The following is a 12,738-nucleotide window of genomic DNA, read 5'->3' as shown; positions in this document are numbered from 1 at the left end:
AACTCTCGATAAATCTGCATTAGAATGGGATGACTCTCTGATTTCACGTTGAAATTTGGTAAGATTTCGCATGAGAAGTGCCTTTGCTGTGTGACGGAATCAATCGTTTCAGTGACGTGGTTAAATACTTCAAGACTCGCACCTTAATGGATAAAGATATTTGGACTAAACGTAGCTCTAGGATTAAGAGGGCATCATTTTGTTTCTCTCTTTCTCTCTCTGTCTCTTCAGGAAGTGGTGGTTTTGGGGAAGGAGGATGGGGGAGAATAAAAGGTAAAGAAGGGTAGAGAATAAGTCCACAGCTATCGAGGAACATGTATGATATTTACCAATTTTTCATACACAGGTTACGAATGGAATAACATTTTTCTCCTTCTTCTTCTTTTCTGGAACTTTGCTAGAGGGGATGCCATTAACAGCACAGAGGGACGAGCGAGGAAGAAAAAGAAAGAAAGAAAGAAAGAAAGAAAGGAAGAATTCGAGACCATTCAACAATCCTTGCAATCATCCTCAAACCACCGCCTACTGGGCCATCCGGTCCCTCCCTACCTCTTTTTAATAGCTCTATGACAACCAAAGATCACAAAAAAAAAATAAAAATTGGATGCATTATCTTGCTGAGATTGGCTTGCCTGGGGAAAATCTGAGGAGAAGGAAGGAGAAAAAAGAAAAGAAAAGAAAATGCCATTATGTGATACTGTCATTCTTCGCTCATTTATCATTTTCCTCGTAAGGACGCCATCTCTCTTTCCTTACCACTGCGACCGACCGACCGCGAGGACAGGCAGTCTTCCCCATCATTTAAAAAAAGAATGACAGAAAAATCGTGGGAAAAATTTTTCATCTATCTCAATGAAGTACAAAAAATCTTTGAATAACTCTTTGGAAGGATTGACCCCCTCCCCCCACCCCGGAAAAACAAAATAGGAGTTATGACTGAGGGAAAATTTGTTCTTTCTAATTTCTGCCATTTGTTATGATTACCATCTGTCTGCAGTCAGAGAGGTATGGATGCTGGAAGGGGTAATAGAGGGGGTTTGATAGTTTATTGCTTGTAAATTGCTACCAGGATATGAACCCTGACTTGTGTTACAATCTGCAGCCCTTTTGTTCAGGAAGATCCAAACGAGGAACTCTACATCCAAATCTCCGGTAAGTAGACTTTTTCTTTTTTTTTAATCTTGGGCTAAATGGATATTACTTTGGAGAGAAAATGACTGGAGACCATTCAACATTGTTCATGAGGAATTAAAAAACCCCAACAAATTTTAAAATCAAATTACAATAACGGAAGCTAGCTCTAACTGTGCCAGAATATGTAGACAGGAAAATAGATATGTATAAAAGCCAAAAGAATGACCCAAAAGAAGACAAATAGAATCCGCAATCAGAAATTTGACTGCGAAATTTCATTCCACAAATTATATTTTATCAAACGTATGCCTCGCAATTTCATTTCCTGTATCTTTTATTTAAGAGTGGAATGCACAGTTTCAGAAATGATTTTGAAGGATTTAAAAAACAACACCATCAAAACAAAATCAAAAACAAAGAAGGATTGAACGTCAGAGTTGGCTTTGATAAACAGAGTACACGCAAACAAACAAATCGAAAGAGGTTTAATCAAAATTACATCTAAACTAAGAGAGATATCGATTTCTAAAGTTTCAAGCTTTTGAGTAACAGTGATATTACTACAGAGGAACCTTGTAACATCAAGGCCCTTTAATACCACCACAGTGACCTTATCGCAAAGGGTTTCTCTCTCTACTTTAGGGTACAAAAACAACAAAATAGAACTATAAAGAGTTGGGAACAGCAAAATCACCTTGTTATAAAAAGGTTTTGTTATACCCTCAGACCTCTTTATGAGGATACACTGTTACTATAGCAACTGAACATTCAAAAGCTGGTGAGGAAGTAATGTCATGACCCCACTGGTCTCCAATGGACCTACACACACAAAGTTTGTCACTAAATTTCTTTCTTAGTTTTTTGACATTAAATCAAATGAAAGTACCCCAGAACTACACATTGTCACTGTGTTACTAAAACTTTACAATGATGACTTTTACAAGGTGGGAAGGGTTGTAGCTCGTTAAAGTTCTTGACCAAATATACATTTTGTATTATATATCTTAGTGCACAGACATGTGTGCGGGATGAGAAGTGGTAACACTGTTACCCCAGCTAATTTGCATACAGGGTCATAACCAATCTCATTAATTGGTGAAAACATTTGAAACTGTCAACGCGTGGTCAATATCCCCTAACTTTCTTTATCTCATCTACTTTCAGGAAGCTTCACCTGTTCCACACATATGATTTATATGACTTTATTTATATAATCTCACTTTGAACACTTGAGTAGAATTGCTCTTTAAACATTCTGCAGAAAGATGAAGGAAATTAAAGGCATGTTTTGATATGCTGGAATAAAAAACAACAACAACAACAAATAATTCTGCGAAAGGTTAAACTACCAGTCAGCTTCTGAATGCCAAAAGTCAGCTGAGTTTGACAAATATTTATTCTTGGATGTGCAGAGGGGGTATATTTCTCACAAATATATCCAGACTGACTTTCTCTTGGAGCAGTTCGTACTTCTGGAATATATTCTGGTATTTTATACATTCCTCCAGCCATTGGGTTCTAGCTGTACCATTTTCCCCTTCTACAAAAACTCCCTTTTTTGTGTTTGATTTATGCCACCTCAAACAAAATATCGTGTCGGAACACCGTGTTGTAGCACCCTTGTCCCTCGCAAATGACAGGAAACACGAGTCAATTGGACTCAGTTTGATTTGATCCAATTCAAGCGGGAACAGAGAGAGAATGCGATGAAAATAACGCACGGCGTAGCGTAAAGGACCGCACCGTAGAGTGGCATTGTTGGGTCAAATTATAGGATAGAGGCAATGAGAGAGGGGAAGAGAGGGAGGGATGGTTTTTATATACATATCGCAGTAACGATCTTTTACAAATATGCACTTGTGCCATGGAAAATATTGTGATATCTTTTTTTGGGGTGGTGGAATTGGATGGGGGGTGGGGAGGGGGGTTGGGCTGATAAAATAGAGCCAGGAAAAGAGAAAGAGAAAACAAACTAGGTGGGAGAAATGACAGAAACCCAGTGAAAGAGGGTAATTCTTTTTTTTTAATCTTCTTCGGGTTTTTTTTTCTTTCTTTACATATCTTCTCTCTGCATTTTTCCCATTTCTCTCTCTCACCTCCCTCCCTCCCGCCCGCCCTCTTTAAGGTGAAGTGAATGTAACCCGCCCCGAGCAGTTCAATTTGTAGCCAACTTTGTTTGCGGCTTTCGGCGAGCGTTGCATCAACAAGATGCGACAATGGCCGCGTCCGTAAAGCCCCCCATTCACAGACTCATTTCAAACCTGTCTATCCTCTGCCTTCTTTCCAATAAAAAAGAATAATAAAACTAAAAGGAGAAGAACAAACATACGGAGGGGAGGGGGGGGGGGGAGGGGGGGCATTGGGGAAGTTTGATTCTATAAAACATTTGCCCCCCAAAAAGTGAGAATGTGGGTAAAATGAATCAACGAAACTTTCCCCCCACTTTTAAGGATCTCGTTTTCTCTTTTCTTGCATTACATCATGGTCTGTTCTTATTGCTACCCTTCTGCTAGATTGCTTCAAGCAATATGCTGAAGAGGGTGTTATTTCAATGGCTTTTCCCTCCTTCCTCAAAAATAGCGCAGACCCTCTCTCCTCAATACTTAACTGTACTCGGACGGGGGGAAAATATTCACGTTTCTGCGTGTGTGTGTGTGTGCATACCTACAGACTCTTCACACAAAACTTTTGAGTAGTTATTTTCTCAATTTCCATCGCCAATCAAGACCTGTTTTCTTCTGAGCACAGCAGCATAAAAAAAAAAAGTGTTCACCTATCCGCAGGCTTCGGACCGATTCTGTCTATCAAGTTGGGAAGGATTCTCGCTTACTGATGGGGGAGTGCTATTATCGATTTCTCTTTTCCTTTAGTGCATTCCTCGTGTAACATTTGTGACAGCGTGCGAAAACAAACTCCAGCGTTAAAAAGGGAGCTCTAATTGATTCTGTATTCCGAGGCTGCTGCTTTTCTTGCAGGGGCAAACCCAACCGAGAAGTTTGTGCAAGATATTATCAGAAGAAACATTCCCTGCGTGCACGAGTGCCATGTTTTTGTCGAAAAACATCATCGCACTCGCCACCTAATTGGACGGTAATGATGTTGACTCGGCATTAAATAAGGAAGGTAATTTGCCCAGGACAGGAAAAGTCTGTGCAGCTTTCAGGCCACATACGTTCACTGCTTTAAGTTAAAATCCTCCACATCCTTAAACGACTTTGATACATGGAAATAAAATCAAATTGAAAAGAGCAATCTAAATGTCAAAGGAATTGGACATGAAGAACAGAAACTTATGTAATTTGACTGTATTACAAATTTGTTAGGAATCAGTATAATCAGCGGCAGTTGCATATTTAGTTAGACAAGCTGATACTGTCACTGTCAGCCAGTAATCTTCACATCAGCCAGCACACCAACCTATACTAAATTTTATCTCCTTTAGAAAACAAAACAGAACAAAACAATACAGAAACAACTATGTCCCTTGCATCTGATTATCTCCAGTTAGTCATGAAAACTTATCACTGATGAATTTTTTTGGGGGGCTTGCACTTTTCCAATCGTTGACCACGGACACAATTTTGGAGTAAACTTGAATGAGGATTAGCTTCTCAGTTTGAATTTATCTACTGTAAAACTCAGAGATAATGTTCGCATGCATTTTAATTTCACAACTATCGTGAGAGCTGAGATTTGCAAAAATAAAAATGCACGCAAAAGTTCTTGTCTACACTCTATGCATTGAATGGCAGCGACAATACACTGAAAATTTTATGCCGCAAAAAGAATGCTCGTGGCTCCAATTTGTGAAAATTTCAGGCTGCAAAAATATCTTGTCTATAGGAGCTAGGGCCTACCTTCTCAGTTTGAATTTATCTATGATGCTTTTGTGTCTTCTGTTCCATTTTGTTTTGTTTTTGTTTTTGTTTTGCTTCTGTTTTCTTTTGTTCTTGTCAGGTGACCGTTATTTTCTCCTTGCAGCCCTCTTGGCTTTCTCAGAAAATTCTCCCCATGAAAGTTAAGCAAGAATATTAAACTCCAATAAACTTGCCTCCTCCTTCAACCATTTTGTTCTGCCAGTGTGTAACATGAATACAATGAGATCAGATAACATGGACCATGAATGTGATGGTAGTTTCAAAAGGGTGCTTTGGGATTAAATATCTCAATGATCGAGCAACTCAAGACAACATTTTCTCTGAAAAGGGGGAAAATCGATAAATGTTTCATCAATTGCTCCGTATATCTTTGGCTTTCGTCAGCCCTTTATCTTCGCAAGCCTGAGAAAGAAAAACAAAAAAACATGGATATTGGTGTATCTTTATGGATGTGATAGGGGTAAACAACCTCTATGATTTATGGGAATCATATTTAGTGCATCACGGAGCGCTCACAAGTGTTTGTGCATAGGCAAATGTGGTTTAACCTGAATCTCGTTCACATATTTATTGGATGGGCACATTAAAAATATACTGCTGACGATTGCTGTAGTCTGAAAACCCTGCAGATGATGTAAGCCACTCAACTTTCATTTTAAGTTGCATAAATTGTTTTGTTAAAGATCTTTAAGAAAGAAAGAAATATAAAGTCTTTCATAACATCCATTATTCTGCCTTGTTATGTACACAGAATTGTGAACTGTCTGTGTAGGTGGGATAGGTCCATCAAAAATATAATGCTAATGGTGGATATATTCTGGAAATCCTGGAGATGATATAAGTCTCTTACTTTTCATTGTAAGTGGCATAAATCCTTTCATTAAAGATCTTTACAAAGAATAAAATCTTTCATGAAATCAATCATTCTGCTTGGTTTTGCAATAGAAACGTGGAGTGAATGTATAATATTGAGATTATTGTGAAGTTTGGGTGCTAAAAGAGGAGAAAAAGCTGAGATAAAAGGGAAAGGAACGCTTTCCCGAAGATTTTACAATATCCGTGCAGTTTGTAGAAAGCCTAATACTGTATGTTATCTTACTCATGTGGTAAGTTAACCCTTTCTGCGCCAGGAACTTTGTACAGTGTGTACAATGCTATGAGGTTTACTGTGCCAATCAGCATTCAAAGCACACACGAAGGGCTATAGGGAACTCAAAGACTGCAAGATTAGTGCATAATAATTATGGGTAACACTCTGTCAGAATTCGCTGTTCATTTTGCGCGTGACTGCGTGGACGTCTGAGAAGCGGCCGTTCATCGGTTAATCTTTTGCGGCAGCTTCTCCGTCGACACTTCCGAGGCAATCTTTGGGCGCTAAAGAGAAGACGTATCGCGTTGATGGATCTCTTTCGATCCAATCCCCGTACATCCCACTTCCTCCTCGTCTGAAGATCGTTGGCGACAAGTGAGTTTTCCTGCCCACGGAGTCCAAACTCTTTCCAACATTCCAACATAAAGGGAGATGCTTTTGTTCCCCTTACCCCCTCATTTCTCCACCCCCCATCTGTCTTTCTTCTTAAAGGTATTGTCTACTATTGGAAGCAGTGATTTAAACATGTTGGATTTATCACATTTGATGCATATATGTGTAGGTTAGTTGTATCACAAAAATCCTACCACATAAAAAAATTGCAATAAAGCCTAAAATATAAGATATCACTATTTTTCTCACTAAACCGTAACCGTAGAGGGTTTAGTCTAGAAACATTTTTATTATAATCATTGTTCACATTTTGTAAATTATACTGATTCAAATCTTTTACATTGGTTGTTTCTATCCCTACGTCACATTTTAGAACTATTTCGAAGGACTAAAGCTGGATTTTGGTTTCATCTGCAAATGGTAGGCCTAAATGATGCCTTTAAGATTTCAGCAGTCACTGCCTTGGGGATAATTCACCCTTTCTTCAATCTCAGAACACTTTATAATGTTCTGCAATAATTATAGTAAAATTGCCTAGCTTGATTTAGGAAAAAAAAAATGTATGCATGTAAAAATGTACGGGTTTTGAGTCTGGCTACTACAATGGCTGTGAATGAAGTGATAAAGAATGTTTTTGTCTCATTTAGACCAATAGCAAAGTGCTACACCAAAACTGGCAAAATCTGAGAAAACAAACCAAGACAACCATCATCTATCTTGGATGAATTTCCATGAGGTTTCATGAATATGTAAATATAATGATGCATATTCATACAGCTCTAACATCAGATATTTTCCCATTAATTAGAAATTCTCTTAGACTGGACAATGTTTGGAGTTTGTCTTTCACACCAAATTTCTTGGTTTCTGAACTTTGTTAGGGTGCTTGGGGGCAGGGATCTGTGTAGGATAAACCAACAGGAAATGTTAAATTGCACTAAGAAAAAAAAATAGGGATTATGTCTGGATTTTGATCATGGATGACACATTCTTTCAGGTGTTGATTAGTCTGTGGCTGTTCAACAAAGCGGATAAACTTTCTGGCTAGGTTTTAGCGGGAGTTTGCAGATGGGCGCACATCTCATAGCTTGAACAGGAGAACAGCATATGTGCTGCCTTGTTCTTTGCTATGAAAAGCATAATTTACCATCTGAAGATGAAACAAAAACCCAGCAATAGCGCTTCAAAATAGTTCTAAACTGTGAGTTAGGGATTGAAGCAACCACTGTAAAAATTTGAATCCATATAATCAATGTTAAGGATTGTTAGATACACAAAATGTGAAGTGTTACACATGAATAACAAAAATGTTTCCAGACTAAACCATCTACAGTTATGGTTTATTGAGAAAAATACTGATATCTCCTTATATCTTACGCTTTCTTGCGAAAATTTTATATGGTAGGTTGTTTTGTGATACAACTGACCTACACATATGCATCAAATGTGATATCTTGGAAATTTTTGAAATCACTGCTCCCAAAGGTAAACAGGACCTTTAATCTTGAATAAAGACTACAAAAAAAAATTCTTGAGAAATTAACTTCAAAGGATACTAGAAACATGGTGTGTATAATTTCAAGTAAAAGATGCAAGACTATTGAATCATGATTCATGCTATACAGCAGCTAAGGAATGTCTGTAAACAAGTAACCACAATGGCTTATACAGTGTAGTTCCCTTGGAGGGACAGGGCAACATGGATAAACGTCCTTGCCCAGGGCCAGAGGCACAATCATTGCTACCAGTCAGACTTTATGATTATTGGAAGTCTGTGGTCTTATCTCCTGACTGACTACAGCTCCTCAATTAGATATTGGATATTTCTACTGAAATTAGCAAAAAAAAAAAAAAGAAAACTCAAATTTAATCCTTTAAGAAATACAGTAGTATTCCACCATTATAACTACACACTCATCTGTAATTCTCACACCCTCCACATTTTTTATTTTAATGAAATAAGTCTGTCTCCCTTCTTCTGCCCAACACTTTCACAAACTGACATCTGCTGCGGGTACAGTAAACCCTTCTCCCCCCTCCCCCTCCTCCATTTCATTAACATCTTCATCAGTTTACAAACTTGACAATGTTCTAATGTTGTCATGGTAACAGAGATTGACTGAGGAAAAATATGAACTATATATCCCATACTCAATTATTTCTTTGATTATTCACTTTGACTGTGCAAGATGGGGGGGGGGGGGGGGGGGTGGGGTGATGGGTAAACCTGCATCCACCTTGAACATCTGTAGCATACCAGATGCCACCGAGATGAGAAACCAGCATTCCAGGCAGGTGAGAATGGGAGATTTGGCACTGAGATTACCCCCTCCTCTCCCCCACCCCCCCCCCAAAAAAAAAAGAGAAAAAAAAGAAAGGGGTCTAATTAAACGAACAGGCCCAGCTCCGCATACCAGGCAACAGCAGTTGTGAGTAAAGCTCACCTTTGAAAAAAAAAAGTTTGTAGCGTGGGAAAGTAACCATTTTGCTTCTTTCTTCCTCCCCTCTCCCCCCCCCCCCCCCACCTCTCTGGATTTAGAGGAAGGAAGATGCGAGGAAGAAAGTGTTAAGATAAATCCTGTGTGGATAAAGAGAGATTGACAGAAAAGTTGAAAGATTATCTTTTCATACTCGTGCAGCAAAAGAAAAAAAAAGAAAAGGAAAGAAAGAAAGAAAGAACAAAAGAAGAAAAGAATCTTAAGTGAACCTGGCATTTTTTTTCCTGTTTAGATCTCAAAAAAAGTATTTATTTTCAAATGTTAACTTTACAATCTCCTTTTTATTTTGATTTTGCACTATGACTCAGTACTAGAGATTAAGTTTATGAAATACAACTCTGTACCTGATGTCACTAGAAATAACAAGTTATGAAGATTTTTGTTGGTGTTGTTGTTGTTATTGTTGCACTGATCAAAGTAAAACAAAAGAACAACTATTTTCTATTTTGTAGGCTTCATATGCATATATCAAAGTGATATGCTTGCTTCTAAAGAATTTTCATAGAATCCACTGCACACCATTGGGGTTCATGAAAAGCTGCCAGGTCCAGTTCGCAAAGTGGAAGGATGGACAACAGAATGTTGATCGAAATTGCCAGCATTATATCCTCGACCCATCCGCAAAGACCATGTATGAAATTGACTGACAGGCAACAGAACAGTGCAAGGCGATAGGGAGAGAGCTTGGAGGGATGAGAGTTGTAGCGAAAGTGGCATAAAGGTAGATTTATCGAGATCCATCTCCAAGATTTTCTCACACTAAACGGCGTGGTTGTGGCGAGTTCTAGCCTCAATTCAGTCCTAACCAGCAGTATTGATGTTCCTTGTTTTTTCTTCTGTTAGTTTACAAGTGCTGTCTCCACAACCAACAAATGAACAAACAAACAAACTTCAATCAAAGCAAAACAATCAACGTGCCACTTCAAATCCATTTAAAATTCACTGAAATTAGAGCTGGTATGATGAGTAGGTTTGAATGGAAAACATAAAACAATGGAAACGTAAGACAAGTGGCTGATGTATGATTCTGTTCTGTAATACTTCAAGACATCAAGGCCAATTCTGCGGAATGTAACATAAAAAGAAAGAGCTTATGACCGAGTCTACCACAATTCCAGGTGTTGGTGAATGAATGGGAAAGGGGGTGGGGGGGGGGGACGGTTGTGGGGGAGATACCAGGTACTATTATTACCTGGCGAGAATTCTTTGGGAGCAACTGATATAGATGAGGCAGAAAGATAAGATTCAACACCTTGTGGGTAAGTGGTGCTAATTAGTGAAAACATCATGGTGGGCCTATAGAACAAGGGACAGGTGTACGATAGCTGTAAAATGACAAATCTTGTGGCAAAAACCTTCATCAACTCCACCGACGGTTCTTGTGTGGCATATGACTCACAAATTAGATCACAGAAAACTACTTCATGAGAAAAAGAGAAAGAGTGAAAGCGCGCAAGAGATGAAGAGAGTTAGAAATATAGACCTACAGATAAAAAGGGAGAGAGAGGGAAAGTTACGTTATCAAGTTTACCAGGACAGTGACGATCAATGAACATCTAGAACTCAACAAAACAAAAAGCTTATTACAAGATGTAGTCCCGTATGAAATCTACACACGTAGGTGACCACCCAAGACAATGAACATAGAAAACAAAAATAAAAGCTTGAATTTTTGCCATATAAGATGTGATGAGCTGATCACCAAACAATAAGATGGATACTCAAGACTTTTCACTAGTGCTAGAAGATCCTGATTTCACACGGCACTGTGAGTGGAAAGGTCCTACATTGCAATTTTCAAAGCTGCTTTATATCCTCTTGATTTTCCTTCTTCATTGAATTCGAACATACCTCCACTTGCACAATCCTCCCTACCCCCCCCCCCCCGAAAAATAAAAACAAAAATAACATCTTCAAGGTCTGCATGGTGATTATCTGCACTGTAGTCTTGATGTCTGATAAGGGACTCATGGTTGATTTGGTCGTCTGATGAGAAAATTTCACAGAAGTCTGAACTTTTTTTCCGGAAGTTGCATAATTCCATGCCAGTAACATGGCCGAAGATGTAATTAACAACAGCAACAACCAGTACACATGGGTAATGAATGATAAGATTACAAGTGGGAAGGGGGGGGGGGGAAGGGGGGTGGCACAAAGTGAATGATGGAACTGTGAGACAACATGATGATGGGGGGGGGGAGAAGGAATATTAAAGGTAAAATCAATTCTTTCAAAATCTTTGAGTTGACTTGAACAACAGATCAGTATACAGTAAAAGGAAGCATAGTTAAGCATACAAAAAAAGTTGTCATTAGGGGCTGTACGGTACTGGTTGAGGTGGGGATTCATGGTTTATACATTCCTAAGTGAGATAATGAGAAACCTTTTATGAAATATGAAAGAGTATGTAATCTTAAGAAGGATTCAACGTTTATTTGATGAAAATTGGTCTTCAAATGGCTGAGATATCCAAAAAAGTGATAATAATAAAAGACTTCATGCCACAACTTTATAAGGATCTCTTTGTTTCACCTTGTTTTTGGATATCTCGGCCACTTCAAAACCGATTTTCATCAAATAAACTTTTGATACCCCTTAGATTTGCATGCTCTTTGACATCTCATAGAGTGGTTTCTGAATATCTCGCAAAATGTTAAAAGCTAAATCCTCACCTCATCCAGAACTGTACACACCCTTTAAAGCAGAATAAAAATATGTCTTGGAAATTTGTTATGTCATATTCAAATATGAGAAACTACATCTCCTCTCAAGCTGAAAAGTTTGTGAACAATGGGGTGGGGTAAGGGAAGGGGTGATGGAGGGGGTATACTAGCTGAGGGGAGTTCCTACCTCCAAAAAACAAGGGAGACTCACAATATTACTAGCATGGACAAAACCTTGCACAACACATAACAAGACATCACAATTTACCTGTGGAATGGTGAATAGTCATCCGCATCCAGGTCAAAGGTCAAAGGTTGAGGGTAGACACATCGCAGTGATACAGTCAGAGGAGGAAAAAGTAGAGGAAAACAACAGAGAAAACATTTGATTAATATGTCCACCATGTGACCTAAATGCAGCATTACAAGCAGGGATCGCAACAACTGGATGTTTATAATTCCACAGGATGAGGCCTTTGCAAATCATCTCCATAGATTGCAAAATAAGTTCATAGGGATGGTTGATCAATATAAAGAGTTCTCTACACACATCCAACTGTTGTATTTACCTGTAACAGTTTTGCAGATAAGCCATCGTTTGAGAGAAATGACAGCCCATTGTCGAAACTGTCACAGGTAATTACAACGATTGGATATGCTTAGAGAACACTCTATCTACGTCTTCATAGATCTTTGTACACAAGCAATTTATGACATTACCCATCTACTCTGTACATTCTGAGATTTAACCCATTTCTGACGAGTCCCGAGTATACTCGGGTAGGTGTCTATGGGAAATGTGTGTTGTAACAAAATCAAACCGTCCTCACTGGGTTAAAGACCTCGCAGCATGGGAATTCATGGATGGCCCGATACATTCACTGCCTGCCGGGGTACATTATCAAATCATGAACAACTGGGGTCAGCGAATATGTGCATCAAAATGTACGCTCATCGGTGATGATCGACTCCAGTCAAGATTCACTTTAGCTTTGTGTGAACAGTACTTACATAGAAATCAGTGACAAAGCTGTACAGACTTTGTTACAGGGATTCTCAAATACTTGCAATCGAAATCAACT

The sequence above is a fragment of the Diadema antillarum genome, unplaced genomic scaffold, assembly GCF_040938485.1.
Source record: "Diadema antillarum isolate AM-2024a unplaced genomic scaffold, OU_Dant_1.0 scf00000128, whole genome shotgun sequence".
NCBI lineage: Eukaryota > Metazoa > Echinodermata > Echinoidea > Diadematoida > Diadematidae > Diadema > Diadema antillarum.
The sequence above is the reverse complement of the archived record's forward strand: the minus strand, read 5'-3'. Positions refer to the sequence as shown.